Source organism: Giraffa tippelskirchi, chromosome 14 (genome assembly GCF_054371585.1).
Source record: "Giraffa tippelskirchi isolate mGirTip1 chromosome 14, T2T-mGirTip1v1.2.pri, whole genome shotgun sequence".
Classification (NCBI taxonomy): Eukaryota; Metazoa; Chordata; class Mammalia; order Artiodactyla; family Giraffidae; genus Giraffa; species Giraffa tippelskirchi.
This window is the reverse complement of record NC_137288.1, coordinates 70880570-70894783: the sequence shown is the minus strand read 5'-3', so window position 1 is coordinate 70894783 and position 14214 is coordinate 70880570. Positions and strand designations below refer to the sequence as shown.

At 42.6% G+C, this 14214-nt stretch overlaps 1 long non-coding RNA gene and 1 pseudogene across 2 annotated transcripts in view; one reads left to right on the top strand and one right to left on the bottom strand.

The window, feature by feature from the left end:
- Positions 1-14214, top strand: part of LOC145534780 (uncharacterized) — a 473223-nt gene that overhangs the window by 24659 nt on the left and 434350 nt on the right. The gene's annotated exons all lie outside the window — the stretch shown is intronic.
- LOC145534265 (GTP-binding nuclear protein Ran-like) lies at positions 4240-12592 on the bottom strand (annotated as a pseudogene).

Below are 14214 nucleotides of genomic sequence, written 5' to 3'. Positions count from 1 at the left end.
GCGGGCTACAGTCCATGGGGTCGCAGTCGGGCATGACTGAGCGACTAACACTACTACTACTACACATGGACAGATGTGTGTAGAGAAAGTCAGGAAGGATTTGCACAAGCTATTAACAGAGGCAAACTTTTCTTTTCTTCTGAATAAATGATTTTATAATGAACATGTGTTACGTCTTAAAAATAACACTGAAACTCTTTCCATTAAAAATTGTTGTGATTAAATATGTCCATCACAGATGAATCATGTTCTAGAGAAAGGACTTTAGACTTTGGACTAAAAGTCTTGTTTGGAGTTCATAGTACCATTTTCTCTAGCTGAGTACCTATTTGAAAAGCCCCATAATAAATACTAAAGTTAAAAAAAGAGAGGTCTGAATTTCAGTGCCATTTCTCTTGAGCTATGTGACCTTGATTGAGATGGCTGTCTGCTCTGAGCCTCATTGTTCTTTCTGAGTGGCAGGATAGACTGCATCCTTTTTCATTGGTGACTTTGAGCCAATTACTTAAATATTCTGTTGTTTAGTTTCTCTGCTTGGGAAATGTTGGTAACAATGGAAATGGTGCTAATAGTTGTACCTACCTCATAGAATCATTGTGTTAAACGAATTAAAATGCATGCCTGGCATTGAACAAATTTTGATTATTTTCATTATCTGCAAAATGGATTGATGGTGATGACAATGATGCTAAAACACACCTGGAAGGTTTGTTAAATACTTGATATTTAGACCAAATGCTCATTGCATCTACATTAAAACACAGCCCGAGTAAGATTTCTTCAAGAGAATAGCCAATGTAATTTATTTACCTCATGTCATATCTAGAAATTAGATAATAGGAGGTTGAATGCAAACTTTGGATTTTGACTCATTGAATAAAATACCCTTTCTCTGTTCAATTATCCAATATATTTTCCTGTTTAAAAATCTGGACTGTCATATTTAATAACACAAATATTTCTATATAATTTTATTTTGAGAAATCTCTATTGGATCATCGTAATTCTTTATTATTCCATTAACTCAAAACAATTTGTACTGCCTCACTTGATATTCTCTGTAAATGGAGGCGATGTAATTATGCTATTTTAAATAATTTAAAGTGCCATGTTCCCTACTACCCATCCATTTGTATAGTATATTATTCTGTGTGCATGCCTATCGGATGCCACCACACGGCCTAGTCCTTCAGTACGGAGCCATTAACCATGTGAGGATCAGAAACGATGTATATATTAATGGTGTATTTTAATTTAACACATGACAGCAAGGGACGGCTGAGTGACACATCATATTTAGCTACAAATAAGGGAAGAACTCATTGCTTAGGAGTGTTCGAGTCACAGGTGAACAGCGAAAGGTTTTTATTCCTTCCCTGACAGAATAAATTTATCTCCTTAAAAGTCACCTTTATGCTTTCTACTTATCATCAGGAAGGCTGCATTCTGTATTTCAATTTTATGTGGACAAGACATTAATTTTAAGTGAAAGACATTGTTCCGTGCTGGAATTAAATGAGGTCGTTATTGGTTTGAGTGCTAAAGATGTGTCTGTGGCGCGGTTCAGGCTCATGTTTGGCTTTAATGAGAAAAGTGCTGTGTGAATATGGTCCTCTTGACTTTTTTGGCAGCGAAAGCAGAGTCTAAATAGGGCCATATAGTTGAAAGCTATCAGTAGCCTCCCTAAGTACCTGGAGTCAGAGTATACATCTGCTATCAGATAGGGGATGTATGCAAGAATAGATGGGTCCTTTCTCAGTCGAGAGATGGATATGGCCACTTATAATTGATTTTAGATAGAGGAGCTGGGAGAGCATTAACTTCTGCTTTGAGAAAGGAACTTCAGAGGTCATCTAGTTTAAACCAAAGTTGAATCCTTTCAGGAATCATGTCTCTCCATTTCTTAAACACCCCCAGAAAGAGATTTTACCACTCCTCTCAATACATAAATGTCATCAAATTGGCAGGAAAGAGAGAAAGCTGGTGATTAGAACAGGATGAATATTTAAAACAACCTTAACGCGTTCTGTATCTGAGAGAAAATAAATGAGGTTTTGTTCAAATAAGGCCAAGAAGACCAGCTCAGCTCTATTGAGGGCAAGTTCAGGTGATTGCACAGGAGCACAAGCTAATTACAATTAAACGGTGCCTCCGCTCCCCCTCCTGCTAGACCCGCACTTCCGGAAAGGGAACTTGATAGCGGTTTCGCTTTCTCACTCCCCATTCCCTCTGCAACCTGGGGATAGCTGACTTTTGCTTCTCTAATCAATTGAAATGGTTTCTGAAACTCACCCAAGGTGTTCTTTCCCAGCGTATGGACACTGTACAGCCTTCTGTTACTTGACCTCTCTGCTGTATTTGAGAGACGAGGAAGGCTCTTACAAGTATTCTGAAATACACAGTTTCCCATTATTCTGTTAAATAGTGTGATGAGGTGAGGGCTGGGCTTTCTGAAGCTTCCTTTCTAAATCAAGGGAGGTGGATTGGTCCTAATCACTAGTCTTCTTTTCCTTTTGCTTTTGATATTTAGCTAGCATTAAGTCAAGCACTGTGTTGCTTTACAAACGTTATCTGATTTAATGCTCCCGAATATCAGTAGAAGGGAGGAAGCATTAAAGAGTCAGACACGACTGAGCACAAGCATCACCTTCATTTTACAGAAGAGAAACCTGCAGTTCATAGTGGTGAGGCTACTTGACTGGAGTTATGTCGCTTCTTGGGGCTTCCCAGGTGGAGCTAGTAGTAAAGAACCCGCCTACCAATGCAAGAGATGCAAGAGACATGGGTTCAATCCCTGGGTCGGGAAGATCCCCTGGAGGAGAGCATGCCAACCTGCTCCAGTATTCTTGCCTGGAGAATGCCATGGGCAGGGGAGTCTGGCTAAGGTCCATAGGGTTGCGAAGAGTCGGACACGACTGAAGCTACTTAGCATGCATTAGTGTGCGTGTAGCTCTTTAGGTGGTGGCGCTTGGATTTAAACTAGCCTTGAGCCCGTGTCCAGTACAGCACAGCAGAGGACGGCCGAGAGGAGCGGAAATCAGCCGCTCAGGGCGTAGGTCTCGGCGGCAGGAAGGACATGTAAGTGCAGGTAGTCGTTGTTGTTCTTTAGTCACTAAGTCCCATCCAACTCTTCTGTGACTCCGTGGACACAGCCCACCAGACTCCTCCGTCCATGGGATTCTCCAGGCAAGAATACTGGAGTGGGTTGCCATTTCCTTCTCCAGGGGACCTTCCCAACCCAAGGACTGAACATGAGTCTCATGCATTGGTAGATGGATTCTTTACCACTGAGCCACTTAGTTCAGTTCAGTTCAGTCGCTCAGTCACATCTGACTCTGTGACCCCATGGACTGCAGCACGTCAGGCTTCCCTGTCCATCACCAACTCCTGGAACTTGCTCAAACTCATGTCCATTGAATCGGTGATGCCATCCAACCATCTCATCCTCTCTCACCCCCTGCTCCTCCTGCCTTCAATCCTTCCCAGCATCAGGGTCTTTTCCAATGAGTCAGTTTCTTTGCATCAGGTGGCCAAAGTATTAGAGTTTCAGCTTCAGCCCTTCAAATGAATATTCAGGACTGTTTTCCTTTAGGATTTCTTGGTTTGATCTCCTTGCAGTCCAAGGGACTGAGCCACTAGGAAGCCCATAAGCACAAGTGGTAGAATGTTATTAGGCTGAACACATTGGGACTGAAAAAGCGTGTACCCGAGTCCATAAAATGACTTCAGACTGACTGCCTAGGAGAGCAGAGAACAGTAAACTGAAGTCATGATGTGAACTTAGATCTAAACTTCTCTTTCCAAAGAGAATTTTTGATTTAACTCGTCACGCTCATAATGACTAAATAAATGTCTCTTCACCCCATAGGTCTTGGATTTTGTTTTTGTTTTTTAGAGATTTGAAATGCAACTTTACTCTGATTCTAAATGAAAAGCAATGGGAATGACAGTAACAAACAAGATTGCCCCTCTCAATATTGTCATGTGACTAGAGCAGTCTTATGTTCGAAACTCAAGGAGGAAACAACTGTGTTCCAAAACACCTAAATATGCAGGTCCAAAAACTGAAATTTTTTTAAACTGCCACATTCACTCCAAAGCCCATCCGTTTCCTTCAGCATCCAAAGATTAAGCACATGTTCTGCTTAGCTATATAATAAAGTGGCAAACACGCTGCACCACTGACATCACAGGACAGTTGCCTATAAACTTCTGACGCTGGGCCCCAGTTTCACTTTCTCACAGGTCATCATCTTCATCCGAGAGAGCAGTTGTCTGAGCAACCTCTAAATCGTGCTCAAACTGTGCTGCCAAGGCTGGGTCCATGACCACCTCTGGCAGGGCAAGAGCAGGCATGGCGACAAGCTCCAAGTTAGGGTCTCCAATCAGTTTTCTAGCAAGCCAGAGGAAGGGCTTTTCAAAGTTAGTTACTTTTGGCAGAAATGTCGTAGTACTGAAGATTCTTCTTTCGGTGGAAGGCAGTTGACTTTGCCTTAACCTTTCTGTCCTTAATATCCACTTTGTTGCCACACAGCACAATCGGGATGTTCTCACACACTCGTACCAGATCTCCATGCCAGTTAGGCACATTCTTGTAAGTAACTCTCGATGTTACATCAAACGTTACAATGACACACTGAGCTTGTATATAATAGCCATCTCTCAGTCCACCAAATTTCTCCTGACCAGCTGTATCCCATACATTGAACTCAATCTGTCCTCTGTTGGTATGGAACACAAGAGGATGGACCTCAACACCCAAGTTAGCTACATACTTCTTAAATTCACCAGTCAGATGACGTTTCACGAATGTAGTTTTTCTAGTACCACCATCACCAACCGATACAAGTTTGAACTGAACTTGAGGTTCTCCTTGGGAACCAGAGGCAAACTCTTGTGTTTGACATTGTCTTCAGTGATACTAAGTTGAAGTGTTTTTATTTTCATGGGTAGGTTAGCAGAGTGGAGATGAAATCAGTGAGACATTGTGGGAGAAGTGTGTGTGGTAGGTTTTAACACTTCTACAGATTATTTGATATTCCTCCTTATGTGTCTAATTCACTTCCCCTTAAATATGAGCCAGACTTTGTGATTGACTTCTAACATAAAATGCAATGAAACGATGCTGTGTGGCTTCTGGGACTAGGTCATCAAAGGTGTACAACTTCTATCTAGCTCTCTCATGGGATGCTTGTCTTTGTAACTCACCTCCTATGTTTTGAGGAAGCATAGGCCGTGTGGAGAGATCCGCATGGAGAGGCAACCAGGCCTGTGACCCTCAGCCCAGGCTGAAGAACCAGCCAAAATCCAGCACCAACTTGGCAGTCCTCAAAGTGAACCATTGGGAAGAAGATCTTCAAACCTTGTTGTACTACCCCAGCTAATGTCACATGGAGCAAAGAGGAGCTTTCCCTGCTAAGCCCTGCCCAACTTGTATATCTGAGAGGAAAATATATGATTATTACTGGTTTAAACCATTAAATCTGGGTGGTTTATATGCAGTGACAGAAAACTGGAGTAGAGTTTTACCAAGGCGTCAACTGAGATGTTTCACTTTGAGTGATCTGAATTTAAATCTTTGACCACTAGTATGACTTGGAATAGGTTACATAACATTTCTGAGCCTCACTTTTCCTGTCTTTAAAGTGGGAATGATTTAGATTGTGGAGGTTTTTGAGTGATTTAGAAATAGTTAGTATAAAGCCAATGGCTGTTACATAGTGGTCATTCAGAAAATGATAACCATCTTTGTTATTATTAGGGAAGCTTAGAAGGAGCTTGAGCTTTGGCACAAATAATAATTTCTGGTTCTGTTGCTAATTAAATTGTGACTTTGGGCAAGGTATGTAATTTCTCTGAATCATCCATCCTTCTTGTGTAAATGGAGGATGAAACCTACCTTGTAGGGTTGTTATAGATTAGAACTAGTGTCTGTAAGCTAGATTAGGAACCACACAGTAGGACTTCCCTGGTAGTTCAGAGGGTAAGAATGTGCCTGCCAACACAAGGCTTTGGGTTTGATTCCTGGTCTGGGGAGATTCCACAAGCTGTGGGGCAACTAGACCCATGCACCACAACTCCTGAGCCTGTGCTCTAGAGCCTGCGAGCTGCCACTACTGAAACGCGTGCAGCCAGAGCCTGTGCTCTGCAACGAGTGAAGCCACCGCCATGAGAAGGCCAGGCACCATGACAAAGGGTGGTCCCTGCCCTCTGCAACTAGAGAAAGCCTGGGTGCGGCGGAGTGAAGACCCAGCTAGGCCAAGAATAACATAAAATAATTTTTAAAAAGAAAGAAAAAAACATAGTGACGAACACATGGTGGGCGCTCAATAAATAGAAGACATCATAATGCTTAATATAATAATGACTGTTAGAGCCCTGAAAATAATATGGCTACTGGCAGGACCAGGGCAGACTAGCAAATTCTGAGCCAAGCATCAAAGCCTGTGAGGCAGTTGGAGGAAGGTTCTAGTAGAAGATGGTGATGAAGTTTCGGGAAGTATGATATTAATAATTGATACGTTTCAAAAGAAAGACCTTTTGAATGATGAGCATAGAATGAAGCCTTACAAAAAGCATTTAGAGTGACCCTCTTCTTCTACTAGTACTGAGCATAGGAGGAAATAGGTTAAGGAGATTGGAAAAATAATGAGTTTCTTAATATTAGAAGAGGTCACAAAACTCCAACATAATGGATCTGAAATTATGAGAGAACAAGGGAGACCAAGAGACTGTAAGAAAAGGGGTATGATTGATAAGCAGCGTTAGTTTTAGGAATTTTAGTGAACAAGACGGAGATTTCAACCTCTCAGTCATTCAACAAACTCATGGTCAGAGCTCCATTCTCTGCTTTAACATTAGCCACACACATAGGCTTGCACAGAACTTGAGGCCATTGCCTGGTCTTCCACCTTTGGGCTGAGTCTCTCTTAAACTTCTGCAGACAAATGAATCTATTCTTAAAAGACAGTCGATAACTTAATGGCTCAGTGTCTGGGAACCCTCATTCTGAATTCTCATATCTGCCAACTTCAGTCTTTTTTTACAAAGACCTTGGCTTTCAAGCGTATTCTGTACCATATTCAATGACCATTGAACTTCTCTTTTGACCTGGAAATGCAAACAGGCTTTACTCAACAGTTCCTGAGAAAGGTACATGCCAGCTTCTGGAAACATTCTTTAAAAAAATTGTTTTATCAGTCTCAATAGCATGATGTGTGCTCCTGTCTTGTGTAACTTTGCTATAATGTCATTCATTCACCTGATATTTGCTGAATATTAACTATGCACTAGGCACTGGTCTAGACACCCTGTGCTTCTGGAGCTTGTACTCTGTGGTGGGACTGGGGATGGGGTGGTACTGATGAGCAAATGAGCAATAAATGAATGAATAAGTTCTACTAAAGAACATCCATGACATGCAATATATCTGGGCCAAGTATGACACCCAACTCTCGGGTGCCTGAGAGAGTCCAGGTGTTGGGTAGGTTGGGAGAAGGAAAAGAAGAATTGTTCTGGCTGGCTGACCTCCTGCCTGCCCATATTGAACACTCAGATCCACTGGATTCCAGGCAGGTCCTACTGTTCTGACTTAGTCTAGGGCCTCCTGCGAGCAACTTTCTGGATTCTACTGGAGTTCTCTCTCCTTTTCCCTTCCCTATCCTTCACAGAGTACTGGGCTTCAAGGAGCCAACGTACTGGTTCTCAGTTTTCTGAGACAGTACCATGAGAAGGGTCCTTGAGTGATCCTTTCTGGAGTAGTGCTCCCCCAAATTTCACCCACAATGAGATCAGGAGCTTGTGCCAGAATGTAAATCAATGCTCTGTGTCTTCTATAAGGAACACTCTCCCTGTGGAAAAGATGTCAGCTGAACTCAGCGTTGGCTTCCGATCTTGCCACAGATTGGAACAAACAGTGTGTGGACAGGTTCTGATCTGTAGGCCACGCTTTGAGAAGCACCGTTCTAAAATGTATATTGCAAATTGAGGATCCAAATTGCTGCATCCAGCCTGCAGATCTAGTTTCTTTGGCCTGCCACTGTTTTCAACATTCTGAAATGGAAAGATTTCACGTGAAATCTCCTGTTTCCCCAAACCTCTTAATCATACCTTTCTTTTGTGTCCCTTCATCACTGAACGTCTTGGGATTTCACATTCCTACATGGCAAGAGTCAGAAGTGACTCTCTCTTTTATAGGGCATGGACCTCCAAGGAGCCCAGCAGGCCCGTTTGACCTACTTTGTTTATGTTGCCTACTGCAATGCCAAAGAATGCTCAAACTGCTGCACAATTGCATTCATCTCATACTCTAGTAAAGTAATGCTCAAAATTCTCCAAGCCAGGCTTCAGCAATACGTGAACCATGAAATTCCAGATGTACAAGCTGGTGTTAGAAAAGACTGAGGAACCAGAGATCAAATTGCCAACATCTTCTGGATCATTGAAAAAGCAAGAGAGTTCCAGAAAAACATCTCTTTCTGCTTTATTGACTATGCCAAAGCCTTTGACTGTGTGGATCACAATAAACTGTGCAAAATTCTGAAAGAGATGGGAATACCAGACCACCTGACCTGCCTTTTGAGAAACCTGTATGCAGGTCAGGAAGCAACAGTTAGAACTGGACATGGAACAACAGACTGGTTCCAAATAGGAAAAGGAGTACCTCAAGGCTGTATATTGTCACCCCGCTTATTTAACTTATATGCAGAGTACATCATGAGAAATGCTGGGCTGGAAGAAGCACAAGCTGGAATCAAGATTGTCGGGAGAAATATCAGTAACCTCAGATATGCAGATCACACCACCCTTATGGCAGAAAGTGAAGAGGAACTAAAAAACCTCTTGATGAAAGTGAGAGAGGAGAGTGAAAAAGTTGGCTTAAAACTCAACATTCAGAAAACTAAGATCATGGCATCTGGTCTCATCACTTCATGGGAAATAGATCGGGAAACAGTGTCAGACTTTATTTTTTTCTGGGCTCCAAAATCACTGCAGATGGTGACTGCAGCCATGAAATTAAAAGACGCTTATTCCTTGGAAGGAAAGTTATGACCAACCTAGATAGCATATTAAAAAGCAGAGACATTACTTTGTCAACAAAGGTTCATCTAGTCAAGGCTATGGTTTTTCCAGTAGTCGTGTATGGATGTGAGAGTTGGACTGTGAGGATAGCTGAGAGCCGAAGAATTAATGCTTTTGAACTGTGGTGTCAGAGAAGACTCTTTGAGAGTCCCTTGGACTTCAAGGAGATCCAATCAATCCATCCTAAAGGAGATCAGTCCTGAGTGTTCATTGGAAAGACTGATGTTGAAGCTGAAACTCCAATACTTTGGCCACCTCATGTGAAGAGTTGACTCATTGGAAAAGAGCCTGATGCTGGGAAGGATTGGGGGCAGGAGGAGAAGGGGACGTCAGAGGATGAGATGGCTGGATGGCATCACCGACTCGATGGACATAGTTTGGGTAAACTCTGGGAGTTGGTGATGGACAGGGAGGCCTGGCGTGCTGCGATTCATGGGGTCGCAAAGAGTCGGACACGACTGAGCGACTGAACTGAACTGAACTGCCCCCTAGAGGAGTTTGGTTTCATAACCCCTAAGAATCTTGGTGGTGGGGACAGGTCAGTGAACAAATGTGATGGTAGCTCAGTCCACGGAGGGAGAAGAACTGGGCCGCAGTGTGATTAAGAATACCTTGAATCAGGATTGCTGGGAGAAATCCTCAGATATGCAGATGACACCACCCTTATGGCAGAAAGTGAAGAGGAACTAAAGAGCCTCTTGATGAAAGTGAAAGAGGAGAGTGAAAAAGTTGGCTTAAAGCTCAACGTTCAGAAAACTAAGATCATGGCATCTGGTCCCATCACTTCATGGCAAATAGATGAGGAAACAGTGGAAACAGTGTCAGACTTTTTTTTTCTGGGCTCCAAAATCACTGCAGATGGTGATTGCAGCCATGAAATTAAAAGACACTTACTCCTTGGAAGGAAAGTTATTACCAACCTAGACAGCATATTAAAAAGCAGAGACATTACTTTGTCAACAAAGGTGCATCTAGTCAAGGCTATGGTTTTTCCAGTAGTCATGTATGGATGTGAGAGTTGGACTATAAAGAAAGCTTAGCGCCGAAGAATTGATGCTTTTGAACTGTGGTGTTGGAGAAGACTCTTGAGAGTCCCTGGGACTGCAAGGAGATCCAACCAGTCCATCCTAAAGGAGATCATGGGTGTTCATTGGTAGGACTGATGTTGAAGCTGAAACTCCAATACTTTGGCCACCTGATACGAGCTGACTCATTTGAAAAGACCCTGATGCTGGGAAAGACTGAGGGCAGGAGGAGAAGGGGATGACAGAGGATGAGATGGTTGAATGGCATCACCGACTTGATGGACATGGGTTTGGGTGGACTCTGGGCGTTGGTGATGGACAGGGAGGCCTGGCGTTCTGCGGTTCACGGGATTGCAAAGAGTCGGACACGACTGAGCAACTGAACTGAACTGAACTCCTCAAGGGAGGGACACATTGGGAGAGGAGGGTGGAAGCATGCGTATTGCCGTATGTGGAGTAGACAGCTAGTGGGATGCGCCGTGTGATGCAGGAGGCTCGCTCTGTGCTCTGTTTCAGCCTAGAGGGGTGGGAGGTACGGCAAGAGGGAGGGGACCTGTGTACACCTGTGGCTGATACATGTTGATGTCTGGGTGAAGCCAGCACAACATCGTAAAGCAATTCACCTCCAATTAAAAACAAAAATAGGTTTATGGATGCTTCAGAATGTAAATGGATATAACAGGCTACGTATTACTCAAAGTGGCAATCCAAAATATAAACATTCAAAAACTACAAAGATAAAAAGAATGCCTGTCCTCTTCCTTCCTTCATTCTTCCATCCATTCATGGAGTCTCCTCTCATACCCTCTCCATCATAAAATTTCTCCAAGTTTATTGCCCTGAGCCTGCTCAGCAATGAGACTGGGAGAGAAAAGGTGATGTGTATATGTTTGTTCGTGCACAGCAAAGCCACGGTTCCAATCCGTCAAGCACCATTTTTCCAAGAATCCGGGGAGCCATTAGATCCATAGACTTGAGGGCAAATCAGTGCGGGTAAGAGGTTGTCTCGGAGGACCAGGCCTGCATACCACTGCGGACTGCTAGGAGATGACTGACTGCAAACCTTCCCGAGAGAGGAGGCTTTATCAAAGGACTGCTTTAGAAAGTGCCTTTTGGTTTTCTAATGGTTCAACGATCTTGTTACAAAGATTCTTGTTTCACTGCTCCCTCTAATCCTTACAAATTTTACAAAATGGTGTTTGATCTGACTTCTCTGAAAGCACACAGTAGTCTCTAGTTTTAGTCAGATTTCTTGATGCTCTTTTTTCTCCATTTAAAGCCTTGGCTATATTTTCTTGGGCCTTGTGAGGTATATTAACTAAAATAGAAGATTATAAGGGGTAAGTGTGTCGGGTAGTCCTCATTGAACCAGACCTGGTTAAAGTTCTGGGAAACCACTGTGATGGTCTAAGATAGGTGCTCCGCCTGGCAAGTCACCATGACCAGTATTTTGCTTGGTGCTTCCTTATTTGCATTTTCTTGGTTTTTATTTATATGATACAAAATATTATAAGATGAATAGTTCCTAAAGTGAGAGGAAAACTGAGTGCAGAAGTCACTTTTTTCTCAACCCCAAACCAAGTGAGTTTAGAATTTTAAGCAAGTCATTGTGGATGGTAAAATACAAAGACACTACAGTCTGTAAATTCCACAAAACAGGGACCACGATTGGAGGTGTACATAAAAGACTTAAAAATCACATTATAATCAATCTAGATCATACATTTTTGGGGATAGAAGTATATAAATGAATAATAAAGCATTCCTATTAAATGAAAAGTATTCTACCGAATAAACAGAATTTGGGAATGTTGAAAGGACACAAAGTAAGTGAGGAGTCCAAGTTGGATGCCATTAAATGCTTAAAGGAAGGTGGCTTTGCCAAAGATACTAGGTGCCCCTGCTGTCAGTGTGACTATCTTATGGGCACAAAAATCATTCAGTGCTTTTTTTCAGTATGTATTTATTTATGACTGCACTGGGCCTTTGTTGCTGCTTGAGTTCCCTCTAGTTGTGGAGTGCAGGGCTACTCTCTGGTGCTACTGTGGGCTTCTCATTGCGGAGGTGCCTGGGCTCTAGGGCCCGGCTCAGTAGTTGTGGCCCATGGGCCCAGCTGCCCCGCGGCGTGTGGGATCTTCCCGGACCAGGGGTTAAACTGGTGTCCCCTGCGCCACAGGGCAGATTCTCAGCCACGGGACCAGCAGGGAAGCCCCCAGTCAGCGTTTCTCTGTCTCACCTTCTTCCGTGCACTGCACTGAATCCCTCCGTGTGCAGCGTTTGTATTTACGGTGTATTTGGTCCTCCCGATAAAAAGAACAGACAGTTCCTGGATAGGCTCCAGCCCTTAATCTGGCTCTTTCCGAAGTTCTGCCTTCCCGGTATCTGCACCCTCTGCCGTGTGACTGCAGCTCTTTCTGTAAGAGGTGGAGCTGGCTTCCTCTCCTTTGAGTCTGGGTGGCCTTGTGCTCTGCTTTGGTCAGCAGCATGCAGAAGTGACGGTGGCCTCGAGCAGCGGTTCAAAGCCTAGGCCTCAGGGTATCTGTGTACTCAGCACAAGTGTGGTCTTCTGGGGGGTGAGAGACCTTGTGAGGCAGAGCTGAGTAAGCCCATCTGGCTCAGCCAAGTTCCCAGCTATGCTGTGGAGTCTAGCCAAGACCAGAAAATGTTCCTAGCTGACTTGAAGCTGACTACAGACGCATGAGTAAGTTTCACTGAACCCCGCTGAGGTCAGAGCTGTCCAGCCGATTTTCCTGTTATTAGTAACAATGAGTAGTTATTAAGTCATACGTCTTTTGTTGTCGTTGCTTTGTTACACAGCATGACTGTGGCAGTAGGTAACTGATACAGAGGGAGTGTATCGATCAGCTTTGGCTGTGATAAACCATAAGACAAACAGCTCCCAAATCTTAGTGGTTTACAAGATGTATTTTCTTTTTTTTAAATTTCCTTCATATCAGCTTCAGGCTGATGGTAGGGTTTAGGACTCTTTGGTATATCTCTCATTCTGGAATTAAGGGCTACCAGGACATGATTTTCTCGTGACAGATGACAGAAGCACAAGAGTCAAGCCGAATGATGCAAACAGATTTAAAGGCTTTGTTTGCATCGTGCCCACCAACATTCTATTGGGTAGGGGAAGTCACATGGCTAAGCTGAAAATCAATGTGGCATTTTAGTTTACTGGTACTGCTGGGCTCTGTGAAGTCACCTGACAAAGGAAATGATATGTAATCTTATTATAGGAAAGAAATGAAGAATTAGTTATAATTCACCATGGGGAGAATTATTCAGAAGGCATAATCGGGAAACTGTTTTCTGAAATACTTGATGAAACTCATTAATGCAATAAATCATTTGCCCCAGAAAAAGCTAAAATAGCCTATTGAAGACAGGTGGTGGTTAATATACTAGTGTGAATATATAATTATTTTCTTTCTGGAAACAAATTATCTGGAATAGGAATATGCCAAACATATTTTCATTTTTCTTGATAAGCTCACCTATTAGTTTTTCTTTATGTAAGTTCAGTGCTGTTTGGGTTGTGTGATAGTCCTCCTTCTCTTGGTTTCATAATTTGATCTACTGGTCCTTTAAGTTTCCTTCGGGTTCACAGTGTTGTGAAAATAGGAGGATATCTTTCTTCTGCTCTAAGAAATCTTGAAGTCTGCAAAAAAGTCATATATGTGAGTTCAGGCTAATATGCATTGTAATTATTAAAATGCCTTTTAGTTTGAACTGTAAAATGAATTGAAACAATGAAATGAGGATAAGTTTATGCCACTATAGAAATGCAGGATTCTATCTTGTATAGACACAGAAAAGTGCTCTGAACACCCTGTTATATGTGACACATTGCACTCTCCTCTGAGAGTTTCAGAATCTAGACATTGCTTTTTTTGTGGTTGACTATTAACATTTCTTCTTGCATTGGTAGGTCTTCCCTTGAACACTGCCACTTTATTATGTAGGAAGTGTGACAGTCAGTAATCATTTTTCTTTGTTAAAAATAAATATATACTAGTGGCCAGTGTCTACAACTATTTATCAGAAAAATTATTTGAAATAACATATTGAAAAAATTGAAGTACTCTATGTGTTTTTGGCTGGT